At 34.8% G+C, this 27,861-nt stretch overlaps 1 protein-coding gene across 1 annotated transcript in view; it reads left to right on the top strand.

Annotated features, from left to right (window-relative positions):
* The window catches only part of LOC101896103 (tachykinin-like peptides receptor 86C), a 182,860-nt gene that overhangs the window by 50,256 nt on the left and 104,743 nt on the right, over positions 1-27,861 (top strand). The window lies entirely within an intron of this gene.

Raw genomic sequence — 27,861 nt, 5'->3', positions numbered from 1 at the left:
GGGGACCGACCATGTGATACCCTACAACACTATAATATATTGAAAGGCCCTATATGTCCAAATACATTTTGGATGATTTCATTTTTGAGGTGATGTCATAGAGCCCTACCTTTAGCTTTTTGACTAGAATATTTACGCACTCCGTTGTGTTGTTAGGTATTCAAAACAATTTCACACCAAAGTTGTGGTTTATTTTGCAGCTAAATATTATTAAATAGTCATCCGAAATGCTAGACTTCTTCCCTGTTCTTAAGTCCCTTGCAATATTTCGTGTCCTAAAAACAAACTGTAAAAATCGCATGCGATAAAAAATATGAAAAAATTAACAAAAAATATTCACTTTTTATACCCTCCACCATAGTATGGAGGGTATATTAAGTTTGTCAATCCGTTTGTAACACCTCGAAATATACATTTTAGACCCACAAAGTATATATATTCTTGATCAGCATAAAATTCTATGTCGATTTAGCAATATCCGTCCGTCTGTCCGCTTATCCGTCTGTAGAAATAACTCTAGCTTCCGAACAAAATGAAGTAGGTTGATAAAATTTTACTCAAATATATATTATTTCTGCAGGACTTTTGGTATTGAAAATGGGCCATGCAGGTCCACTTCTTCGTATAGCCCCCATATAACGGTACCTCCCGATATTCGGTATTTTGATGATTTTAGCGACACTGTTTACCGGAAATGTTTCAAATTTGGTATTTGAAGTTCGTAATAGATACTACAGCACAAAACAGAAAATGGGCAATGTAGGTCTATGTCTTTGTATAGCCCCCATATAACGGCACCCCCGATATTCGGTATTTTGATGATTTAAACGACACTATTTACCGTAATTGTTTCAACTTCGGTATTTAAAGTTCGTAATGGATACTACATCCTAAGACAGAAAATGAGTCATGTAGATCTACGCCTTCGTATAGCCCCCATATAACGCTAGCTCCCTATATTGGGTATTTTGATGAGTTTAGAGATATTATTCACCGGAACTATTTCAAATTTAGAATTTGAAATTCGTAATGGATACTACAGTCTATGACAGAAAATTGTCTGTGCAGGTCCACATGGTACCTCCCTCTATTCGGTATTTTGATGATTTTAGCTACGTTGTAAAAAGATTTTTTTAAGTTTCGCATTTAAATATTGTAATAGCTTGTGACAAAAGTTGCCTATGCAGGTCCACGTCGTCGTACATTTCCACATACAGCTACATTCGATATTTTTAAAATTTTAACAGAATTTTTAACGGATTTTATTTTTTTTTAATTGTTAAATTTGTACCAAATAGTGGAGGGTATTCAGATTTTTTACTTGTTTATTTGGATATTTTTCGCTATTTTCTTAGATTTTATCCTTTTCCGAATTGATGAGAATTGTGAAAACTAGTCCTGCGGATTTTAACTTATAAGCAGAATAAATAAGATCTATTTCTTTTACATATATATTGTAGCTATTTTGCCATTTTTCCGATAACTTTGTAGTTTCGCCGGGATTAAAAATATTCACGTTTTAGTGGAAATTTTTGTATTTTCTTACATAAAAGCTAGATATTACCCGATTGCCGCCCAAATTGGAAGGCTTCAGCACAGTACTAATCTCAAACTCCATTCTAAGTCCCGCGTCGATTGGTTTATAATTATAGCCTGTAGAGCAAAAGCAAAATCAGGATTTTTTCTGTTTTTGGTCTATTTCAGCCGCTAAGTATTTTAGGATTATCCCCAAAACAATAGGGTTCTATTCGGACCCTAACCCCACCACCAATTTCAATTTTGTGAGGATCGGGTCATAATTGCGACCTGTAGCTTGATTACAAATTAGCATGGACAGACGAACGGACGGATATGATAGTTTCCTACGTCGGGGACCAATATTTTGAGGTGTTACATAATTTTTGGCCCAATCAAACTTATAATACCCCCAACACATAGTGTTGTAGGGTATAATTAAAGCCCTTTTAATACCCTTAGCCATATGGCTGGAGAGGGTACATATCATTTGATACGGCCATAACTTGTCTTATAGAAATAACGGTTTTAGATCTGAGGTCTCCTTGTTCCAAATCCGTTTCAGGACATTTGGAGTCGATCTAACGATGTCAGTCCATCCGTCTTTCTATCTAGCTGGTTGTTGCGCACGATAAATCTCGAAAGGAGTATCCAATTTGGTTCAAACTCGGTACATCGTAATAATATTATCAAACTTAGATCGAGTTCTGAGATGGGTAATATCAGTTTACTCCTTCTGGTACCTCCCCCACAACATTTCAGAATTTCAAAAAAATATATTTTACTGCAACAGAAAGAGAAAGGATAATCCGATTTTGCTTCAACTTTGCAAATCCTTATATTTTCATCAGTGCTAGGCCAGGTGGACAATAACGTTCCACTCTCTCAAGTACCTCCCTCTTATAAAATGTGATGTAAGAGTCCGATTGTCTTCAAATAACACATATCACAATATATTTATTAACGCTAGGTCTGGTGTGAAGATAGAATATATCGATCAGCAACCGAAGCTAGAACCCATTACAAACTACAAATATCAATTTTTAGAAAAATCTGTAAAAAAATGTGGCAAAAATCATCAAAATACCGAATATCGGGAGTTACCGTTATACGTCGGCTATACAAAAACTTGCACCTATAAGTACAATGTTTCGGCTTCTGAGCTAGAACCCACTATGACCTACAAATACCAATTTTTAGACAAATCCGTGAAAAACTGAAAAATCATCAAAATATTGAACATTGGGAGGTACCGTTATATTGCGGCTATACAAAAACGTGACACAATACAAATTGTTCTGCCAAATGTTGAAGTTCTACGCTGTATCATGATTTCAACAGACGGAATTCGTTAAATCGGCTTAGAATTTTATGAAGATCATGAATATATATACCTTATGGGGTCTACGACGAATATTTAGGGATATTACAAACGGAATGACAAAGGTAATATACCCTCCTTTTCATGGTGGAGGGTATAAAAAAGCATGCAAGGAAGGGGTTAAAACTCCACTAAATTCGTCATCGTAATTTCTTTTAATTGTTTATTGATTACATGTTAATAGAATTCTTTTTTATTATTTTATACATTGAAACAAAAGAGAATTTCCGTTCGAATTTATTCCAATAGTTGAATAACCTGCAATTTCACCATTTTTTTCTGTGCAATTCAAATCCTAAAACCTTCCGCAATTCAAGTCCAAATGTTTGCATTAAATTGTTGTTTATTCTCCATTTATTTACCCATTTTCATTTGTCCAACCAAGTAATTGAGCGAAGAAGGACCCTTCACAGCTGAGTGTCATCTGACGGAAAACACAATCAAGTGGCGATGAGTGAGTGGCAGCTCTCTTATCTCAAATGGATTGGAGCGCAATTTAATTAAACGGAAGTGTTGTGCTTATTCCAGGCTATAGACATATGTATGAACATACATACGGCACACAAGCTTACAATTGCTGTTGGGTATTGTGGGGGAGGGAGACAGGTCAAAAATGTCATCAAAACACATTTAACATTCAAGTTTATCGGTTGGGATAATGGATTTTATTTCTGAGGGGAATAAAGGATATTGCGAAATTCTGAAAAGCAATGATTGTGTTTCAGTTGGGGAGAGGGAGGATAAAATATTCGGAGTCGTCGAACTCTGTTATTTATGTAAAAATATTCTATGGGAATGAGAGGAAATGACGGAAACTAATTGTGAATATAAGAAAGAATATTTTTTGACCCAATCCGCGTCGCTTTCTCGTTTTTACAGTTTTTAAAGATATTGTCTCCAATGAAGGGAGATAAAACCAAACATAACCAGTAAAGAAAGTCTTAAAGCCGGGCGGGGCCGACTTTATGATACCCTACACCACTTTGCTAATTTAGTAGAGCTCCGCATAAAAATTAAAAGTTTTGTTATGGGAGAATTCAATTATACAAGCTATGATTATAATTATTATTTAAAGTTCAAAGGACGAAATATGCCGAAGCATTTGTATCTTTCAAATTCGGACTTGTATTGCCCATTTGGTGCAAAATTAATTTGAAATCAGATAAAGATATATAGGGAGCTATATCCAAATCTGAACCGATCTCCATAAAATTTGGCAAAGATATATCTGAGCTGTATTTGATATGTTTCTCTAAATATCGTTGTTACGGAGTGCATATTACGGTTGTGGGTAACAAATATAACAAATCGGATGCACAATATGTATGGGAGCTATAGCTATATCTGAACCGATCTTCACCAAATTTGACATACTAGCTTCTAGACACAATTTGGTCGTAAGTGCCAAATTCCATCCCATTTAGACAAATATTAGACGTTTGGTAAATCGGACGAAGGTAAATCGGACGAAGTTATATATGGGAACTATATCCAAATCTGAACCGATTTCGATAAAATTTAGCAAATGTATTTCTGAACTGTATTTGATATAATTCCCCAAATATTGTTGTTACAGAGTGCACGTTACGGCTGCGGAGGACAAAAATAACAAATCGGATGAACAATATATATGGGAGCTATAGCTATATCTGAACCGATTTCGATCAAATTTGGCATTCTTATTTTCAGGCCTAATTTGGTTGTATGTGCGGAATTCCATACTATTCGGGCTGATATTACACGTTTGGTGCACAATAAAAGGCAAATCGGACGAAGATATATATGGGAGCTATATCTAATTTTTGACCGATTATCTGCGATTTCAATAGGGTTCGTCCTTGGGCCAAACAAATGTTATTTGGAAAATTTCATCTCAATCGGATAATAAATGCGACCTGCATTTTGTTCACAAGAATACATGAACAGACGGACGGTCGGACGGACAGACGGACTGACATGCATAAATCAACTCAGAAAGTGATTCTATGGAGATCCTTAAAAGTAACTATTGGTCTATCTCGCTTCCTTCTCCATGTTACAAACAAATGCACAAAGACATAATACCCTGACCACCTTGTGGTGTAGGGTATAAAAACATTCAAATAAAATTCTCGATGCACAAAAACTATGCTACGAACTAAGGGGAAACTGTTTAGCTAAAGGTTTACTAAAACAGCTTGAGACATTATTTTAGGAAGATAGTACAGGATGAGATGAAAAAAAATGCAACCAACTTCAGAATGCTATCAATTCTAAGCCTCTCGTCCGACAGCTGTTAAAATTATTCCAGTGACAGCTCACTATATTGTTTACAAGCGTACAAAAGCATTTTGGTGAGCATTTTCCTAAAACAAAGTTATTCGTGATGGAATTCAAGCGTGATAGTGTGATTTCTTTATATTTGCCTGGAAAACCACAAGTGGCCATCGTTAGAGCACTCCAGCATTTAAATGCGAATAAATCTTTTGTGTCTCGTACCATCGCTCGTTACCGTGATACAGCTAGCTTAGCCCGACTTCAAGGAAGTGGACGAAAGAAAACACCAACATCAGCAGAAATGGTACGAAAAGTAAAGAAGCGACTTGATCGAAACCCGCGTCGCAGTGGCCGAAAAAAGGCTCATAAGCTGAACATATCCCAAAATTCCATTCGCAAATATTGAATTGAGCTGGGGGTTAAGGCATTGAAATTCCAAAAAGTGCAAGAACTTTTACCGCAACAGAAAGAAAATAGACTCAAAAGAGATAAAGAGTTGCTTCGCTTGGCCGAAAGTGCTGAAGTGCCGAATTTGGTTTTCACCGATGAGAAAACATTCGTTGTCCAACAGTTTGTAAACAAACAAAATTATCGTGTTTACTTGCCAAAGAGGTCGGCTGGAAATGTGCATCTCCGGTTGGCCACCAGATGATGGTGTGGGCCTCCATAACAGCCGATGGTCGCTCTCCACTCGTATTAATCGAACGTGGCATAAATGCCGAATATTATCGCGAAAATATTCTGAAGGGGGTATTAAAGCCTTGGGCACGCAAACACGTTGGCCGCAGTCCTTGGACATTCCAACAGGACTCAGCACCAAAATGAGGTTCCTCGCTTCATTTCCAGCGCACAATGGCCACCAAAATCTCCGGATACCAACCCGTTGGACTATTGTGTCTGGAGTATTTTGGAAAGCAAGGTTGGCACTAAAAAATACCAAAGTGTCGATTGCCTCAAGCAAGCGCTTCGCCGGAAATGACCCAAAATACCGCAGAGTAACATTAGGGCAGCGTGTGACAGTTTCATTGGCCGTTTGATGGCCATAATTCATGCCAAAGTTGAGCAATTCGAACAAATCTGAACTTATTCTAAAATTCGATGCTATTTCCGACATTTTTCGCTTTAATTCAATAAATTTTTAAAAAAATGTAAAAATTATGGCGTTTGAATTTGTTGCAGTTTTTACCTCACCCTGTATTGTCCTGTCGGCAAGTATACATAACAATCTGTCCTAAGGATTTTTCACATATCTTTCCGCATTTGAACTCCATCCTAACAAAATGTTTTCGCATGCCTTTTTGCTTCAGTTGCTTACATTAATTTATGGTCCTTCTCTTTCTGACCCTAATGATTTTTTTTTTTTTTTTGCTTCACTACGACCCAAAGAAAAAACATGAATATTTCTTAGTCCATTTTCGCTTTCACTTCCCTTCTTTTAAAAGTTCCTTCATTGACTTTAAAGTATTAACTGTTAACTTTAACAAATGTCTTTCGTTGCTGATTGTTTCGCCGAATTCATCAGGATTCCTGCGAATCTCCTTTCTGTGTGACATAAAGGCTTCATTATTGGTATTTATAATGTTCAGCATTAATTATTACCACAACCCGTATTAATTTTAATTGAAGAAAAGTCCAAAGGATTCGCCTTGGACAAGTTGACGAAGCAGCGAATTAAGTCACGACACAACAATTATTTTCAATTTGGGTCAAACTGAAAAAATTGTCATTGTATTAAAATTGTTCCTCATTTTAGGGAAAAGTACAAGATTTTGGGAGAGGAAGGTTGGTACATCCAAGATAAGATTTCGAAAAATTCTTCTAATTTAGTTCAAAATTCATTTCATATAACGATTATACAAGTTTCTTTTGCAGAGGATGGAATAAAATTGGTTTGAATGTCTTCCATTTATTGGATATAGTATTCGAACAACCTTGCTCACTTTCAAAATTACAAAAACATTCTTTTGTGAAAAGACCTTTAAAGCCCTCAATCGGCTTTCTGAAAAAGAACTTCAGGGCCTTACACACAAAGTCCTCTTAAAACTTCTAGGCTACGACCTTTAAGGTCTTTCAAACCAAGACCCCCTACGAAAGACCTTTTATTTATTCGTTTCGGAGACATTTGTTTTCAATTAGTTTATTTAATGTTTCACGTCCACAAGTTTTGGCCTACTGATCCCTTCAATGAGTATGAAGTAAACAATGACCAATCCCTTCGCAGAAAATTGTCTTAATAGGTTCATTTTTCCGTAATGCTGCCTCATAAAGATACCTTTTAGTAATCGGTATTTTAATGAATTTTTAAGAGGCAATAAGACCTCAGGCAAAAGATTGTTTAGATAGGGACGGCCCATCCCCATCCGAAAGGCTCAGATTCTGGATGTTTTCAGAATATTTTGTCAGGAAAATCTCATTGATTGTGTGTTGGATCTCCCGAAATGATTTCGAAAGGTACGTCGGCGCACTTGATATTATAATATTTGGTGTTATGGACGGACAATCAGACGGATGGACATCGCTAAATCGACATAGAATTTTATACTGATCAAGAATATATATACATTGTGGGGTCTAAATGTATATTTCGAGCTGTTACAAACGGAATGACAAAATTAATATACCCTATATTCTATGGTGGAGGGTATAATCTATATATATAAAAGAAAGTTGTGTTAGTTACTACGCTTATAACTTAAGAATCGCTGGACTGATTTTAACGATTCACACAAATTCGGAATTGTCTCCTCTCCGAAAAGGATAATATCCAAAAAAATCACGTAAAAATGTGATATATTAACATTTTCATTTTGACTTTTGAAATGTACAATAGTAATGTTTTATTTTGCATGATTTTTTTCCATTTTGACTTACTTTTTTCTAATGTACATTTGTAGTGTTTTTTATATTTTATTTTTGAATTTTTATTTTGAATTAATTGACTTGATTTCTTGAGAACTGATATTGATGGCGGGTTACATGGAAGTGTAGTGCCGAATTATGTGGTGGCGAAATGGAATATCGAAATAATTGAACGCGGTCACACCAAAGTTAAAGATAATTACATTTTCAAAATCGCTAAAAAATCACAAAAAAGAGATCTCATTGCAAAAATTCTCAAATCGGAAAAAAATCTAAAAAAAAAAAATCATTGGAATCGAATTTAAAAATAATAGTACATTCTATTGACAATCTTTACAAGGATCTTTAAACATTTGCTGTAAAAAATCAGCGAACAAGTTGAAGATTTTTTCAATTTGTATTATCTTATTGAATTCAATGGAATTTTTTGTGAACAAAATAAAGAATAATTTTTCAATCTATATAATTTTTACCACTGACAACTGACATCTACCTTTCAACTCCAGGGCCTACACCGTTTTTCAGCTGGAAGATGCGAACACATTTAAACAAACAAAAATGACCGAAAAAAAACCTAATGGGGCTCATTTCAAAGCCTGGACCTACTTCTTTCATGTGACAATAATCCGTCCAATGAGAGCTCAAAATGCAAAATTCTTTGGGAGTGCAATCAGCAAAATACCAAATATAAAGGGTGCAAAATAGTAGAGCGAATGGGACTTTTAGTAAGAAAAGGATTTCTATCCTTTCCAAACATTCAAGATACCTTAAATCGCTTTTGCAGGTCATGATATCGATCATAATTCTCGGATAAGGGTACAACCCTATTTAACCCATATTTATATAACCTCCGTATGATTTAAGATATTTTTGCGGTCTTGGCCACTTTTTTCTTTGTTTGGCCCTTATTTGGCATCTTTGTTTCTAAGGGGTAGAGAACCTCTTCGCATAAAATTTGAAATTTTCAGAATAAGGTCAATATTTGTCTTGACCACATTCATCAATTGATTTGGCTAAAAAATTGTATTTATGCTACCCTGGGGTGGGGAACCATCATACAGAGTGCCACATAGGAATTTATTTAAGTAAAGTCCCCATATTGGAGTGTCCCCAAGTCCACTTTCACATCTAATGTGTGGTCAGAAAAAAAAATATTGTATTCTATTGAATTTGTGACCCCCAGGAGAATATTGGTTAGGAACGTATATTTGGGATGTAGATCTATATGAAATAATTTGTGAAAACATGAACAAATTACAAATATAAGAAAGTAGCACGGGACCAAATATTTGTTGAGTCGTCACTGAATTATACTATGATGAAAAATATGGTCTTTATGGGGTCTCCAACTTACAATTTAAATGGCAAATAAAATTAATTCCCATCTTACGGTAATGGGTGTAAAATAGTAATTATATTTGACTATTCTGAAATCATTCTGTCCTCATTTATGAGGTGGATAAAACTATTTTTACTTATTTAAATCACTCGAATTTTTATGCTGTTCCGCTATATTTTTAATTTGGCCTCTATTTGTCATCTTGGATTATAAGAGGTAGAAGAAAGTTTTCAATGAAAGTTCGGAGTAGTGCCCATATAAAGGTACCTCCTGATTTTACCATATTTCTAAGGATTTGGCTAAAAATGTGTATTGCGGGGTGAAAATCTTACACAAACATTTCAAGATATCTACAAAATTTGTATTGTCCTGTCGGCAAGTATACATAACAATCTGTCCTAAGGATTTTTCACATATCTTTCCGCATTTGAACTCCATCCTAACAAAATGTTTTCGCATGCCTTTTTGCTTCAGTTGCTTACATTAATTTATGGTCCTTCTCTTTCTGACCCTAATGATTTTTTTTTTTTTTTTGCTTCACTACGACCCAAAGAAAAAACATGAATATTTCTTAGTCCATTTTCGCTTTCACTTCCCTTCTTTTAAAAGTTCCTTCATTGACTTTAAAGTATTAACTGTTAACTTTAACAAATGTCTTTCGTTGCTGATTGTTTCGCCGAATTCATCAGGATTCCTGCGAATCTCCTTTCTGTGTGACATAAAGGCTTCATTATTGGTATTTATAATGTTCAGCATTAATTATTACCACAACCCGTATTAATTTTAATTGAAGAAAAGTCCAAAGGATTCGCCTTGGACAAGTTGACGAAGCAGCGAATTAAGTCACGACACAACAATTATTTTCAATTTGGGTCAAACTGAAAAAATTGTCATTGTATTAAAATTGTTCCTCATTTTAGGGAAAAGTACAAGATTTTGGGAGAGGAAGGTTGGTACATCCAAGATAAGATTTCGAAAAATTCTTCTAATTTAGTTCAAAATTCATTTCATATAACGATTATACAAGTTTCTTTTGCAGAGGATGGAATAAAATTGGTTTGAATGTCTTCCATTTATTGGATATAGTATTCGAACAACCTTGCTCACTTTCAAAATTACAAAAACATTCTTTTGTGAAAAGACCTTTAAAGCCCTCAATCGGCTTTCTGAAAAAAGAACTTCAGGGCCTTACACACAAAGTCCTCTTAAAACTTCTAGGCTACGACCTTTAAGGTCTTTCAAACCAAGACCCCCTACGAAAGACCTTTTATTTATTCGTTTCGGAGACATTTGTTTTCAATTAGTTTATTTAATGTTTCACGTCCACAAGTTTTGGCCTACTGATCCCTTCAATGAGTATGAAGTAAACAATGACCAATCCCTTCGCAGAAAATTGTCTTAATAGGTTCATTTTTCCGTAATGCTGCCTCATAAAGATACCTTTTAGTAATCGGTATTTTAATGAATTTTTAAGAGGCAATAAGACCTCAGGCAAAAGATTGTTTAGATAGGGACGGCCCATCCCCATCCGAAAGGCTCAGATTCTGGATGTTTTCAGAATATTTTGTCAGGAAAATCTCATTGATTGTGTGTTGGATCTCCCGAAATGATTTCGAAAGGTACGTCGGCGCACTTGATATTATAATATTTGGTGTTATGGACGGACAATCAGACGGATGGACATCGCTAAATCGACATAGAATTTTATACTGATCAAGAATATATATACATTGTGGGGTCTAAATGTATATTTCGAGCTGTTACAAACGGAATGACAAAATTAATATACCCTATATTCTATGGTGGAGGGTATAATCTATATATATAAAAGAAAGTTGTGTTAGTTACTACGCTTATAACTTAAGAATCGCTGGACTGATTTTAACGATTCACACAAATTCGGAATTGTCTCCTCTCCGAAAAGGATAATATCCAAAAAAATCACGTAAAAATGTGATATATTAACATTTTCATTTTGACTTTTGAAATGTACAATAGTAATGTTTTATTTTGCATGATTTTTTTCCATTTTGACTTACTTTTTTCTAATGTACATTTGTAGTGTTTTTTATATTTTATTTTTGAATTTTTATTTTGAATTAATTGACTTGATTTCTTGAGAACTGATATTGATGGCGGGTTACATGGAAGTGTAGTGCCGAATTATGTGGTGGCGAAATGGAATATCGAAATAATTGAACGCGGTCACACCAAAGTTAAAGATAATTACATTTTCAAAATCGCTAAAAAATCACAAAAAAGAGATCTCATTGCAAAAATTCTCAAATCGGAAAAAAATCTAAAAAAAAAAAATCATTGGAATCGAATTTAAAAATAATAGTACATTCTATTGACAATCTTTACAAGGATCTTTAAACATTTGCTGTAAAAAATCAGCGAACAAGTTGAAGATTTTTTCAATTTGTATTATCTTATTGAATTCAATGGAATTTTTTGTGAACAAAATAAAGAATAATTTTTCAATCTATATAATTTTTACCACTGACAACTGACATCTACCTTTCAACTCCAGGGCCTACACCGTTTTTCAGCTGGAAGATGCGAACACATTTAAACAAACAAAAATGACCGAAAAAAAACCTAATGGGGCTCATTTCAAAGCCTGGACCTACTTCTTTCATGTGACAATAATCCGTCCAATGAGAGCTCAAAATGCAAAATTCTTTGGGAGTGCAATCAGCAAAATACCAAATATAAAGGGTGCAAAATAGTAGAGCGAATGGGACTTTTAGTAAGAAAAGGATTTCTATCCTTTCCAAACATTCAAGATACCTTAAATCGCTTTTGCAGGTCATGATATCGATCATAATTCTCGGATAAGGGTACAACCCTATTTAACCCATATTTATATAACCTCCGTATGATTTAAGATATTTTTGCGGTCTTGGCCACTTTTTTCTTTGTTTGGCCCTTATTTGGCATCTTTGTTTCTAAGGGGTAGAGAACCTCTTCGCATAAAATTTGAAATTTTCAGAATAAGGTCAATATTTGTCTTGACCACATTCATCAATTGATTTGGCTAAAAAATTGTATTTATGCTACCCTGGGGTGGGGAACCATCATACAGAGTGCCACATAGGAATTTATTTAAGTAAAGTCCCCATATTGGAGTGTCCCCAAGTCCACTTTCACATCTAATGTGTGGTCAGAAAAAAAATATTGTATTCTATTGAATTTGTGACCCCCAGGAGAATATTGGTTAGGAACGTATATTTGGGATGTAGATCTATATGAAATAATTTGTGAAAACATGAACAAATTACAAATATAAGAAAGTAGCACGGGACCAAATATTTGTTGAGTCGTCACTGAATTATACTATGATGAAAAATATGGTCTTTATGGGGTCTCCAACTTACAATTTAAATGGCAAATAAAATTAATTCCCATCTTACGGTAATGGGTGTAAAATAGTAATTATATTTGACTATTCTGAAATCATTCTGTCCTCATTTATGAGGTGGATAAAACTATTTTTACTTATTTAAATCACTCGAATTTTTATGCTGTTCCGCTATATTTTTAATTTGGCCTCTATTTGTCATCTTGGATTATAAGAGGTAGAAGAAAGTTTTCAATGTATGTCGGAGTAGTGCCCATATAAAGGTACCTCCTGATTTTACCATATTTCTAAGGATTTGGCTAAAAATGTGTATTTGCGGGGTGAAAATCTTACACAAACATTTCAAGATATCTACAAAATTTTAGAATTTTCTCCATGTAATAATACCCCCTCAAGTTCACCTTTTGGTGGACAAACAGACAGACATGGTTAGTGGGACTTATGAGGACTCTAATGCACAATGTAAGGTGTTACTGGGTTTAAAAAAAGTAATTAACTTTGGCTATTCTTAAATCATTCGGCCCTCAGTTATGAGGTGTAGAAAATACAGTAAATTCCAAATTATTGCTCATTTGACTGGAAAATTTTGCTACGATTTTTACCATACTAAAAATTAATTTAATCCCTTACATGGGGATACGATTAATATATACTTTTTAATAGATTTGTACATCCACACATTTGAAGCCCTCGGTTTAAATATGAAAGCCCACGGCTTAAATATAGGCACAGGTATTTCAAAACACTTTTAATCGACCAGTACGTGAACACTTATATCAGTCATATCAGTGAATAATTATGCTTGGGAAAATATGCATAATAGACAAAAACTACGGGCCGGCAACGCGGACCGGGCCAGCTAGTAATATATATCGGAGGCCACCAAATGAAAACATAGGTCCCGAAATTCACTTCAATTGGGCTGATATTAGTCATTACTTGCACAATAAACCTGAAATCGGATTAAGGATTTATACGGCAGCTATAATCTTAGTCTCGATCATCGATAAAATTTGGCATAAGTATTTCCGAGATCCATGAGATATTACGAACGTCGGATGAAACATATATATGCGAGCTAAAGCTATATCTGAACCGATTTTCACCAAATTTGATGTATTTTCTTCTAGACTGAATTCGGTTGGATGTCATTTGGACTGATATTGGCCATTTGGAGCACAATTAACCCGAAATCGGTTAAATATATATATATATATATATATATATAGGAGCTATATGTAAATCTCTACCGATCTTAAAACAATTTTGCCGAGATATTTCTAGGTTGTATCTGATATCTAGTACCAAATGTCATTCCCATATTACGAATTCTCACCAAATTTGATGTACTTGCTTCTATGTCGAATTCCGTCGCATGTGCCAAATTTCATTTCATCTAAATTTGAACCCATTCTCACCAGTTTCAAAACGATTCGTCTTTGGGCCAAACAAATATTGTTTGGAAAATTTCATCTTAGTTGGATAATAAATTCGGCCCGAATTTTGTTCACAATAATACATGGTCAGACGGACTGACATGCATAAATCGACTCCCAAAGTGATTATATGAAGTTCCACAAAAGTACCTATGGGTCTATCTCGCTTTCATGTTACAAACAAATGTACAACGACATAATATCCGTACCATTATGTGGTTTAGGATATAAAAGGTCACCTAGTTTATACTTATATACCCTCAGCAGTACATAGTATGGAGGGTATATTAAGATCGCCATGCTTGCAGATCCACGTATTCGTATAGCTCCCATATAACGATTTTCATTTCAGTGGTATTTTTCGACGGAATTTATTTGAAATTTTCCAAGCTCCTAACAAATGGTGGAGGGTATTAAAAGTTCTGCCCTACCGAACTTAGATGCTTTTTTACTGGTTTTATGTTACATTTTGATATCGCATAGTTCTTTTTATACCCTACACCACATAGTGGCATGGGTATTATGTCTTTGTGCATTTGTTTGTAACACGGAGAAAGAAGCGAGATAGACCCATAGTTACTTTTGAGGATCTCCATAAAATCACTTCCTGAGTGGACTTATGCATGTCAGTCCGTCCGTCTATCCGTCCGTCCGGATAGACGACAACATTTGTTTGTCCCAAGGACGAATCCTTTTGAAATTGGTGATAATCGGTAAAAATTTAGATATAGCTCCCATATATATCTTAGTCCGATTTGCCTTCTATTGTGCACCAAACGTGTAATTTCAGACCGAATAGCATGGAATTTTGCACATACAACCAAATTAGGTCTGAAAATAGGTATGCCAAATTTGGTCGAAATCGGTTCAGATATAGCTATAGCTCCCATATATATATTGTTCATCCGATTTGTTATTTTTGTCTTCCGCAGCCATAATATACACACTGTAACAACAATATTTGGGGAAATATAATAAATGCAGCTCAGAAATACATTTGCTACATTTTATCGAGATCGGTTCAGATTTAGATATAGCTCCCATATATAACTTCGTCCAATTTACTTTTTATTGTACACCAAACGTCTAATATTTGCCCAAATGGGATGGAATTTCACTTTTGCGACCGAATTGAGTCTAGAAGCTAGTATGCCAAATTTGGTGAATATCGGTTCAGATATAGCTATAGCTCCCATATATATTGTTCATCCGATTTGTTATATTTTTTACCCACAACCGTTCTATGCACTTCGTAACAACGATATTCAGGGAAATATATCAAATACAGCTCAGAAATATCTTTGCCAAATTTTATCGAGATCGGTTCAGATTTGGATATAGTTTCCATATATATTTTTATCCGATTTCAAATTAATTTCGCACCAAATGGGCAATACAAGTCCGAATTTAAAAGATACAAATGCTTCGGCTTATTTAGCCTTTTGAACTTTAAATTATAATTATAATCATAGCGTGTATGATGGAATTCTCCCATAAAAGCTTTTAATTGTTATGTGGAGCTCTACTAAATTATCAAAGTGGTGTAGGGTATCATAAAGTCGGCCCGCCCGACTTTAGGACTTTCTTAACTGGTTTTATTTTACGTTTTGATATCGCATATTTTTTTTTCTCGTCACCTTCTTTGTATCACAAACAAATACTTAAGCAAATAGTAGCATATACCGCAGTGTGAAGTAGGATAAAATACCTTCACTCTAATCCGTCTGGAATGTCGCAAACATGCATGTCTTATTAACTTTTGAATTCACATTCCTCAAATAAAATATCCCCACCTTATGGTCCGGCCTTCCGCATTATTAATATTCTTTATAGTATTTAGAACCCCTGTACAAAAAAGGTACTCAATCCACTTGTGGTACTTTTGCACTTTTCGAAAAGTAAAAGAGCAGTAAGTTCGGCCGGGTCGAACTTTGAATATCCTCCGCCATTTGGAACGATTTTGGCAATTCTCAAGAACAATAAAATCCGTAAAAATTCTGTTAAAAAAATTAAAAATACCGAATGTAGCTGTTATATAAGGGTCTATACGACGACATGGACCTGCATAGTTAACTTTTGTCATAAGTCATTACAATCTTCAAATGCGAAACTTTAAAAAATCGGTGAATAATGTAGATAAATTAACATTCTTAAGCTGTATTATCCATTTCGAATTTCCAACACCAAATTTAAAGCAATTCCGGCGAATAATGTCGCTTAAATCATCAAAATACCTGAATATCGGGAAGTACCGTTACATGGGGGCTATACCAAAACGTCAATACCGAAAGTCCTACAGACATAATATACATTTGAATAAAATGTTATCAATCTACTTCAATTCGTTCGGAAGCTAGAGTGATTTCCACAGACGGACATCGTTAAATCGACATAGAATTTCATGCCAATCAACAATAAGTATACTTTGTGTATATTTTGAAGTGTTACAAACGGAATAACAAACTTAATGTTTCCTCCATACTATGGTGGAGGGTATAAAAAGTACAATTGTTATCGTTTTACCTACAATCGTTACCTTAAAGCATTTAATTTTTCCCTTTGGCAGTGTGTATAATAATTTTACCCTGAACGAACCTAATGCAGTTTTTGAGGGTTTTGCTTGTTGTTATGTGCTTCTTTATTTTTCTTGTTGTAAACGAATAGTATTCTGCCTTGTTGCACACATTGTTCTTCTTTTTGGCCGCTTGCCAGAAAATGTACCGAACAAAACAATGCCACATCCTGTCAGATTTTGGTTTATGCGAAACCGGTCTCTTTTCTTGTAAAGAAAGAAAACTGATTTGAATTTTGCTTATCTGAATCGAAACAGAGAGCTAACTGTGTTTGCTCATTTGCCTGGGCATTCCATGGCATTCTAATCATACCTTCCGGCCCGTTAAACACCTATTCACAACTGCTTGCATTGTGCTCCCATAGAAGGTCAGGTGAACGCTTACGAAAACATCTTTCAAATTTGTTTCTGGTGTAACAAAGGAAATCACTCATGTTAATGGTCTGAAATTTCATGGAGAATGAGTGTAAAGCAGTTTCTAGTAGAAGTTTTAAAAGGATTCATCAGTGTACAATGAAAGAAGCCGAAAGAAGGTGTAATTGTTTTTCATCAAACTTTCCAGTGGGCCAGACCAGATGTTTAAATGCAACTGGCAGATGTTCCATTGTTCCTTGATTGCATATTTTGGTCTGCAAATGAGTGATAGTGATTAGATAACAAACCCCATTTGTCATCATGAGAAGATAGTTCAGATAAGACTGATTACAGGTAGCGAGTTTTACGCTGTGATAGCCATAACCCGAACATTTTTTCTAAAAAAGAATTTGCTGATTTACAAAACAAACCCAGTAAAGAAAGTCCTAAAGTCGAGCGGGGTCGATTTTATGATACCCTACACCACTTTGCTAATTTATTAGAGCTCCGCATAACAATTAAAACTTATTATGGGAGAATTCAATCATACACGCTATGATTATACATATGATTTAAAGTTCAAAGGACTAAATATGCCGAAGCATTTGTATCTTTTAAATTCGGACTTGTATTGTCCATTTGGTGCACAATTAATTTGAAATCGGATAAAGATATATATGGGCGCTATATCCAAATCGGAACCGATCTCGATAAAATTTGGCAAAGATATTTTTGAGTTGTATTTGATATATTTCCCTGAATATCGTTGTTACGGAGTTCATATTCGGATGTGGGTAACAAATACAACAAATCGGATGAACAATATATATGGGAGCTATAGCTATATCTGAACCGATCTTCACCAAATTTGGCATACTAGCTTCTAGACTCAATTCGGTCACATGTGCCAAATTCCATCCCATTTGGGGATTATATTAGACGTTTGGTGTACAATAAAAGGTAAATCGGACGAAGTTATATATGGGAGCTATATCCAAATCTGAACCGATCTCGATAAAATTTAGCAAAGGTATTTCTGAGCTGCGTTTGATATATTTCCCTGAATATTATTGTTACAGAGTGCATATTACGTCTGTAGGTAACAAATATAACAAATCGGATGAACAATAACTATGGGCGCTATAGCTATATTTGAACCGATCTTCACCAAATTTGACATACAAAAAAATGTGCAAAATTCCATACTATTCGGGCTGATATTGTACGTTTGGTGCACAATAAAAGGCAAATCGGACGAAGATATATATGGGAGCTATATCTAAATATTTACCGATTATCTCCAATATTTCAATAGGGTTCGTCCTTGGGCCAAACAAATGATTTGTGCAAAATTTCATCTGGATAGAGCAATAAATGCGAACTGTACATTGTCTACAAAAATACATGGACAGACGGACGGACGGACATTCATAACTCGACACAGAATATGATTCTATGCAGATCATCAAAAGGAACTATGCGTATATTTCGTTTCCATTTGCCTGTTACAAACAAATGCACAAAGACATAATAGGGTATAAAAAAAATTTCACAGAAATTTGGTAAATTGTTTCTTATTGAAAAAGCTTTAATATACCTTAGCCATTTCTATTTTTAATCCTGTTTCCAAATTTTATAACCTTTTTCAAAAATCGCAAAGTAAGTAAAGCAGCAGATAATCTTTAGTAACCTTATTTGTAAATATTTTTTTTTCTGGCAACAAATGTTATCAATCTACTTCAATTCGTTCGGAAGCTAGAGTGATTTCCACAGACGGACATCGTTAAATCGACATAGAATTTCATGCCAATCAACAATAAGTATACTTTGTGTATATTTTGAAGTGTTACAAACGGAATAACAAACTTAATGTTTCCTCCATACTATGGTGGAGGGTATAAAAAGTACAATTGTTATCGTTTTACCTAAGTAAAGCAGCAGATAATCTTTAGTAACCTTATTTGTAAATATTTTTTTTTCTGGCAACATGCCACAAACAACGGCAACAACAACAACAGCAACCGAATTGCCGCACTAAATCATTCACGGCTTGCTGCCTCTGGAGAAATGGTTTGTTTGTTTGTTCGCATTTTTTGCAAGGAACGCAAAAAAGTTTGCGTAAATGTTTTTTGTTAATCACCAAAGGAAAACATACACACGCACACACACGGACATACAGAAAGGAAAGTGTTAGCTGGTAATCATGTCAACTAAACGTATTCTGTTCACTCATATCATCCCGCAGGGATATTTGTTTTCGCAAAATGTTGTTAGTTTTGTCCACAGAAGAAACATTTGTTTGCCAACACCAGATAAACCATTAGTTGTTCGAGTTGCTAGGGAAGAGTGTTTTGTTATTGTGTTACTAAATCCTTTTTTAAGGATTATTTTTTTTTTGTTAAGGAAAGGTTGAAATGATGCAATGCCACATGCAAAAGGTTATGCAAGGGTTTAAGAGCAAAAAAAATATTTAAAAATTCAAGTCCAAGACTTTATTGTGTAGTTACTAGAGTTCTTATATAACTCCTTCTTTTAAGTCTCAGCTGAGCGAGGATATGTTGTTATTATTTCTATCTATGGTTAGACATTTCATATATTTTTACTAGCCCATTTTTATCTTTATTAAATCATATGAATTAATCAAAACGTTTTATTATATGACCATTGCCAGCTTCATTGTTAGCGGAAATTACCGATGAGTAAACTTTTCAATAGTTCAAAAGCTAGATCCTAATTCAAAACCATTGAATTTAAAACTATTTCGATATTTAGTACTTATGTTTACACACCATGAATTCTACCACTTCCACGGTCAGAAAATAATATTTAAGCATGTAAAATAAGGCAAAAGTCGAGCGTGTCAACTTTTTGTTAGAGATACCTATAAAAATAGACGTTTAAGTACAAAATATCATTGGTGTAGAGTGCATTTCATAACTTGGAGAAGACTAAGGCTAAATTCGATCAAATATACCAAAATCCATCCTATTCTGGCTTTTTGGTGCAAGATAAACTCAAAATCGAACAAGGATATACATGGGATCTATATTTTAATCTGTCCCGACCTCGACAGAATTTGGCAAATTTGTTATGCCCTACACCACATAGTGGAAAGGGTATTATGTCTATGTGCATTTGTTTGTAACAGGGAGAAGGAAGAGAGATAGACCGATAGTTACTTCTGAGGATATTCATAGAATGACTTTCTGAGTCGATTTATGAATGTCAGTCCGTCCGTCTATGTATTCTTGTGAAAAAATGCAGGTAGCATTTATTATCCGATTGAGATGAAATTTTGCAAACAATGTTTGTTTGGCTCAAGGACGAACCCTATTGAAATTGGTGATAAGAGGATTAGATATATATCTTCAACCGATTTCGGGTTAATTGTGCACCAAATGGCTTATATAAGTCCTAATGACCTGATTTTTGGTACATCTGATTAGATGCAAGTACATCAAAATCGGTTCAGATATAGCTAGAGCTCTCATATATATGTTTTATCCAATTTGGGGTTTTATGTCCCTCACATGCGTAATATGCACTCCACAACAATGATATTTAGTACCAAATGTCAGATACAGCCCAGAAATACCTCTGTCAAATTTTATCAAGATCGGTTAAGATTTGGATGTAGCTCCCCCGATTTGGGGTTAATTGTCCGCCAAATGGCCAAAATCAGTCCAAATGACCTGAATTTTGGCACAACCGACCGAATTCAGTTTACAAGCAAGTACACCAAAAATCAGTTCAGATATTGTTATAGCTCCCATAGATATGTTTTATCCGATTTGGTTTATCCCCTCATATTCAATTTGACTTATAATATTTAAGTCTACATTTTGTTTGTGTTTCACCTTACAACACAGGTGGTGGTTATTATATTCAGATATCAATTATCGTCCGATCTTCACAAAAATTTTCATAAGGATAGGGTTAGGCTCATAAGATCTAGGCTTGTTGTTTTTAAAGATTTCCGCATTATATTTAAGAGTCAAAATAGACCAACAACTAAAAATTTACCCAATTTTGCAGCCGTTATAAACGTCACAAAAATAGTTTAGGACTGCGGGTAGAATTGACCACTATTTTGTGTGTAAAAAATACAAACATTTCCAATCTACCGAAATGCTGAACATAACTTACAAGCGAATTGTAAAATACACAAAATGCGAACTTCTGGCTTTTTATGCTGATTTCGTTGACGAATATAGACAAGCAAATCATATAGATGAGTCTAAATTTAGAGATACAGGGGGGCCTCTTGCTTTTAAAGATGATTGCAAAATATTTAGGGATTCAAATATTTAGGTGTTCAAATTAATTGAAACAGGAATTTTGCATGACAAGAGAGTCAAGGACAGGGAAGAAGTCTGGCATTTTGGATGACAATTGAATAGTATTTAACTTTAAAATAGACCACCACAACTAACAGCGTAAATATTGGGCAAATGTCCCTGGTCAAAATGCTAAGGGTAATATCTGGCTATGATCCATGACATCATTTTCAAAGCGAAATCTGCCAAAATGGGTATCAGATGGTCCGACCCGCACGTCTACAGACTTTGCTTACTTGTTTTTTTTTCTCAAAGGAGCAATGATTTTGTTGCTTGTGTTGCACTTAATACCTTCATCTTGAAAGTAAGCCACCAACTCCGACGCATCGTTAACGTGTGACAATGCCTCTCTGGGTTTCCTTTTCACTGCAAATTTCAGATTATTAAGCTCGTCCTGAAAGAAAACAAGTAAAAAAGCAGCTAACTTCGGCCGGACCAAACTTTTTATACCATTCCGTCGGAAAATACCGCTCAATTGAAAATTTTTATATGGTGGCTATACGAAAACGTGGTCCTGCATATGTAATTTGTGTCATAGGCTGTAGTAAGTGTTCCGAACTTTACATACGAGACTTGAAACGTTTCCGAGGATTAACGTTGCACAAATCATCAAAATACCGAATTTCGGGAGGAACCGTTATATGGGAGATATATGATATCGTGGACCTATATAGACAATTCTCTACCAGAGGGTAATGTACTCACAAGCAACTTCTTTTGTGTATTTTAAGACAATTCCATTGGAAAAATTGGCTAAAATCATCAAGATACCGAACATACCTACATACCTTTATATGGGGACGATACAATATCGTGGACCTGTATAGACAATTCTCTTCTAGGGGATAAAGTACTCACAAGGAACTTCTTGTGAGAATTTTCAGACAATTCCATTGGAAAATGAGGCTAAAATCATCAAAATACCGAATTTCGGGGGTACCGTTGTTATGGGGGATATACTATATTGTGGACCCATATAGACAGTTCCCTTTAAGTGGTAAAGTGCTCACGTTGAAAAATGTGGATAAAGTTATAAAAATGCCGAATATCGGGGATACCGTTATATGGGTACTATACAATATCCTAAACCGAAATAGATTATTCTATTCCAGAAGATAAAGTTCTTACAAGGAAGCCCTTGTGTGGATTTGCAGACAATTCCGTTGATAAATGTGGCTAAAATCATCAAAATAACGAATATCGGGGGTTACCTTTATATGGGGGCTATACGATATCGCGGACTATATAGAAAATTCTCTTTCAGGGGGTAAAGTACTTATAAAGAACTCATAAAAATACCGAATGTAGAGGGTACCGTTGTATGGGAGCTATACGATATCGTGTACCGATATAGCCCATCTTCGAACTTGACCTGCCTGCAGACAAAAGACGATTTGTGCAAAATTTTAGCTTCCTATCTTAATTCGCTTTGACTGTAGCGTGATTACAACAGACGGACGGACGGACAGGGCTAAATCGTCTTAGAATTCTACGCTGATCAAGAATAAATAAACTTTGTTGGGTCTAAAATTATTATTTCGATGAGTTACAAACGGAATGACGAACTTAATATACCCTCCATACTATGTATGGTGGAGGGTATAAAAAACTACAAGGCAACACCAAAAACGATTAAAATGAAAACCCTTAGTTCCAAATGTGGGGCGCTTAGTTCTGTGTCAATTTAGTTCTTAGTTCAGTACACCAGTTCCTAAACGTATGAGTGATTTCAGATATATTTAATATAACTCATACGCAGAGTTTTCATACAAACGACCGGAATCCATGAAACTAAATAAGGAACTAGTTCGTTTGATTGAACTAGATTGGCGCAGCTATACGTATAGATACTTCAATTGCAATCTCGTAACAAAATTTTCTTGCGTTTTAAAAAATATAAATTTATTTCAAGTAAAAAAAAAGTAACAATAGTCTAGACATATATGTAAATATAAATCCACATTAAATGCCCACAAAAATATATATATATTTTTCTAACATTTGAACAATTTGTAGCATTTTTATTTTCTTAAAATTCTTTACAAATATTTAAAAATAGATATATTTTTATTGCATGTACATAAATATAATTGTTTGTGAATGAAACAAAAAATTCAAACAAAAAAATATAACACGTGTATAAGTAACACTGATAAGAATTCATCAAAAGGAAACCATGAAAAACAATCAAAATTAGGTTTGAATGTTATACATATATGTTGGAGTGTTTAATAGCATGCCATTTAATATGAAGACAAAAAAAGTTTTACCAAATTCACACCAGAGTAATTATATAATTTAATTAATGGATATTAGAGAATATGGGGGAGTCCAACTTTGATTTAATTTTGTCACACATTAATGAAAAGAAAAATATATAATTAGTAACAAAAGAAATGGAAGATATACACACGCAAATATACATATTTCCATTACTTGGCTTTATTTAATTAAATTGTAACATCCTACTTAGATGTAACAAGACTTTGGGATGGTGATGACTTTTTGCATAACATTTCACATACCTCACCCACAGCCTTTGGAAGCATTTAACTGAATATCATAAAGCTCTTGTCTGATTAGACTATTCAATTCTAAAATATTCTTAAATACCATTCCCCCAAATTTTAGGAAATGTGAAGATACAAAAATTTTTTAAATATAAAAAAACAATTAGATTTTGCGTTGCGTAGATTTGTATTGAGAACAGTTAAAAAGTTCTTTGTTTAATAAAAACCAAATAACCAGTAACGAAAGGTCAAAAGTAGGACGGGCCCGATTTTATGATACTATTTAAGTTGGCCTTCAACTTCCCGAGTCCAGTCAATCACGGATGCTGATTGACACAACGGGCATCTTCTCGGCAAACTTCCCTCGGCGGAGACCATAGAGCACAGATGCCACCGGGCGGTGGTTGTTGTTGGTTAGCTCAATTTAATTCATACGAGACTCTGCTCTCATTGGAAATAATTGTAAATGTAGTAATCGACAATGATCCTCGGCGATCACTGCAATCCTCTGCGATTGCAAGAACCTCTGCTTTCACTTGTCGTTTAGTTGTTGACACATAAACACAAAGGTCTCTGCGCCACCCCAAATTACACAAGGTAATTTTGTTTGTTGTACTGGAAAAGAATCACTCAAAAAACCACCAAACTAAGATAATCTTAAAACTAATCACTACTTGTGTGTTTTTATTTTCCTCTTTTCACCTCCTCACAAATCCCCGCCTAAACAGATACCCTACCCCTCTATGCATATTTATGCATACGTTTATTTACCAGCTATAAGTCTTTTTGTAAGCGTATTATAGCTTTAAAGCAATTATAATTTGAAATCAGAGGGAACTAATAATTGGGTAGTATATCCAACTCTGAATCGATTTTTAACGAATTTGATGGAGGTATTTGTACCTCTAGTACTAAATAATATTGCTATAGAGTGCATCATATGACTTCGAAACGGATGCTAGTAAAAAATATATATCGCAGTAATAGATACATGGGAGCCGAGTTTCAACAAATGTCTTAGTTGCTTCCCGGATAAATTAGTTGAATTTGCAAAAATCCATCAAACTTGGACTAATATTACATATTCGGTGGAAAATAACCGTGAAATCGGATGAAGATATATATGAAAGCTATATCAAAATCAGAACCGATCTCGATGATATTTGCCAAAGGTATTTCTGAGATATCTGGCACCAAATATCATTGTTGTAGATTGCATATTACTAATGAGAGCGGGATTTAAACAACAAATCGGATGAAACATATATGGGAGCTAAAGCTATATCCGAACCGATTTTCACCAAATTTGAAATACTTGCTTCTAGATTGAGTTCGGTCAGAAGTGCAACAATTTACTCCATTTGGCTGACATGCATAAATGCACTCAGAAAGTGATTCTATGAGGATCCTCAAAAGTAACTATGGGTCTATGTCGCTTCCTTCTCTCTGTTACAAACAAATGCACAAAGACATAATAACCTTACCTCTATGTGGTGTAGGGTACAAAAATGTTTTGCCCATTCCTTATAGTTCAAAATTTCAGTTGAAGCAAAAACTCCAGCCTTATTGGGTCCTAGAAATATATGAATTCCGACACCACATACTGGTAAGGGTACTATGTCTTTGTACCCTTACCACTATGTGAGTCAATTTATGCATGTCAGTCCGTCTGTGCATATATTTTTCTGAACAAAATGCATGTCGCATTTATTTTCCGATTGAAATAAAATTTTCAAAACAATATTTGTTCATATATTGCTATAGCTTCATATATTTTTCATCTAATTCGGGGTTTTAAGTCCCTCACTTGCGTTATTTGCAATCCACAACAATGATCTTTAGTACCAGATATCAAATACAGCTCAGAAATAAGTGTTTAAAATGTTGTCAAGATCGGATCAGATCAGATAGCCCCCATATATATCTTTATTCGATTTCTGATTTTTTGTCCACCAAATGGCTAATATAAGCCCAAATGAACTGAATTGTGGCACTTCCGACGGCATTCAGCCTAAAAGCAAGCTCTTCAAATTTTAATAAGATATAGCTATAGCTCCCACATATCTTTCATCCAATTTGATGTTAAAGTCCCTCACAAGCGGAAAATCCAGTTAACGCTAAAAAATGTCTCTCCATCTTCATTGAATGACTGTTTAGTGCGCTCCATAATCTGACGTGATACCGGGACCAATAAACCCAAAAATAAAGAAAATAAAAACAAGGGTATGTAGTTTAGTGTATTTTCAAATGATTTATTTGTAAAGTAGTACGAGTTTCAACGGAACGAGACTTTACCTTATGCGTGCGATAACAACGAGAACGATAAAACAAGTTTCGTTGCAGATGAGTACAATAGCGGAACAAGGTCGTGACCAGCACCGACGACCGCAGCATTGGAAAGTGCCTCTCTGTATCCGAACTTTTAGGAGAAAGTGCAGAAGAGAGCGTAAGCTCTCCCCCACAATTCGAATGTGACTCCTAAAAGAGAGGCAGAGAAGATTTCCCCATAGACATTTTGAATAATTATATTTCTTTTAAAATGCTAAAGGAGACGATAAAAATAATTTAAAAGTTATTATTTAACAATTAAAACCAGTAAGGAAAGCTCAAAAGTCGGGCGGGGCCGACTATATGATACCCTACACCACTATGCATATTTAGTAGAGCTCTCGTTAAAAGGTTTATACAGTGCATTTCAGAGCTCTATGAGATATTTGGTACAAAATCAAAATCTATCTAATTCTATCTAATTCTATAGCTATCTCTGAACCGGGGTTCTCCAAATTTTACGTGTTAGCTTCTAGACTGAATTCGGTCTTATGTACGAAAATTCAGGTGATTTGGGCTGATATTGACCATTTAGTGCACATTTAACCCTAAATCGGATGAAGATATATATGGGAGCTATATTCAAATCTGAACCGATTTCGATAAAATTTAAAACAGCTATTCCTGTGCTCCATCTAATATCTGGTACCAAATATCACGGTTGTGGAGTGAATATTACGAATGTATGGGACTAAAACTCTAAATCGGATGAAACATATATATGGTTGCTATATCTATATCTGAACCGATTTTCACTAAATTTGATATACTTGCTTTTAGGCTGAATTTGGTCCGATGTACTAAAATTCAGTCCATTTGGACTTATATCGGCCATTTGGTGCCCAATTAACCCGAAATCGGATGAAGATATATATGGAAGCTATATCCAAATCTGAACCGATTTCGATAAAATTACAAACAGCTATTTCTGGGCTGTATCTTATATCTGGTACCAAATATCATTATTGTGGAGTGCATATTACGAATGTGAGAGGCTTAAACACCAAATCGGATAAAACATATATATGGGAGCTATAGCTGTTCCTGAACCGATTTTCTTCAAATTTGTTGTATTTGCTTTAAGGCTAATCTCGGTCACATGTGCCAAAATTCGGGCCATTTGGGCTGATATTGGCCATTTGGTGGTCAATTAACCCGAAATCGGATGAAGATATATATGGGAGCTATATCCAAATCTGAACCGATTTCGATAAAATTTAAAACAGCTATTTCTGTGCTCCATCTAATACCTGGTACCAAATATCACGGTTGTGGAGTGCATAGTAGGAATGTTAGGGACTTAAAGATCAAATCGGATGAAAGATATATATGGGAGCTATAGCTATATCTGAACCGATTTTCTCCAAATTTGATATACTTGCTTCTAGGCCGAACTCGGTTGGGTGTGCCAAAATTCAGGTAATTTGGACTGATAGTGGACATTTGGTACACATTTAACCCGAAATCGGATGAAGATATATATGGGAGCTATATCTAAATTTGATCCGATTCTCACCAATTTCAATAGGGTTCGTCCTTGGGCCAAAAAAATATTGTTTGGAAAATTTCATCTCAATCGGATAATAAATGCGACCTGCATTTTGTTCACA

This window comes from Musca domestica, unplaced genomic scaffold (assembly GCF_030504385.1).
Source record: "Musca domestica strain aabys unplaced genomic scaffold, Musca_domestica.polishedcontigs.V.1.1 102, whole genome shotgun sequence".
In the NCBI taxonomy this organism is placed as follows: Eukaryota; Metazoa; Arthropoda; class Insecta; order Diptera; family Muscidae; genus Musca; species Musca domestica.
This window is presented reverse-complemented; position numbering and strand designations above follow the sequence as displayed.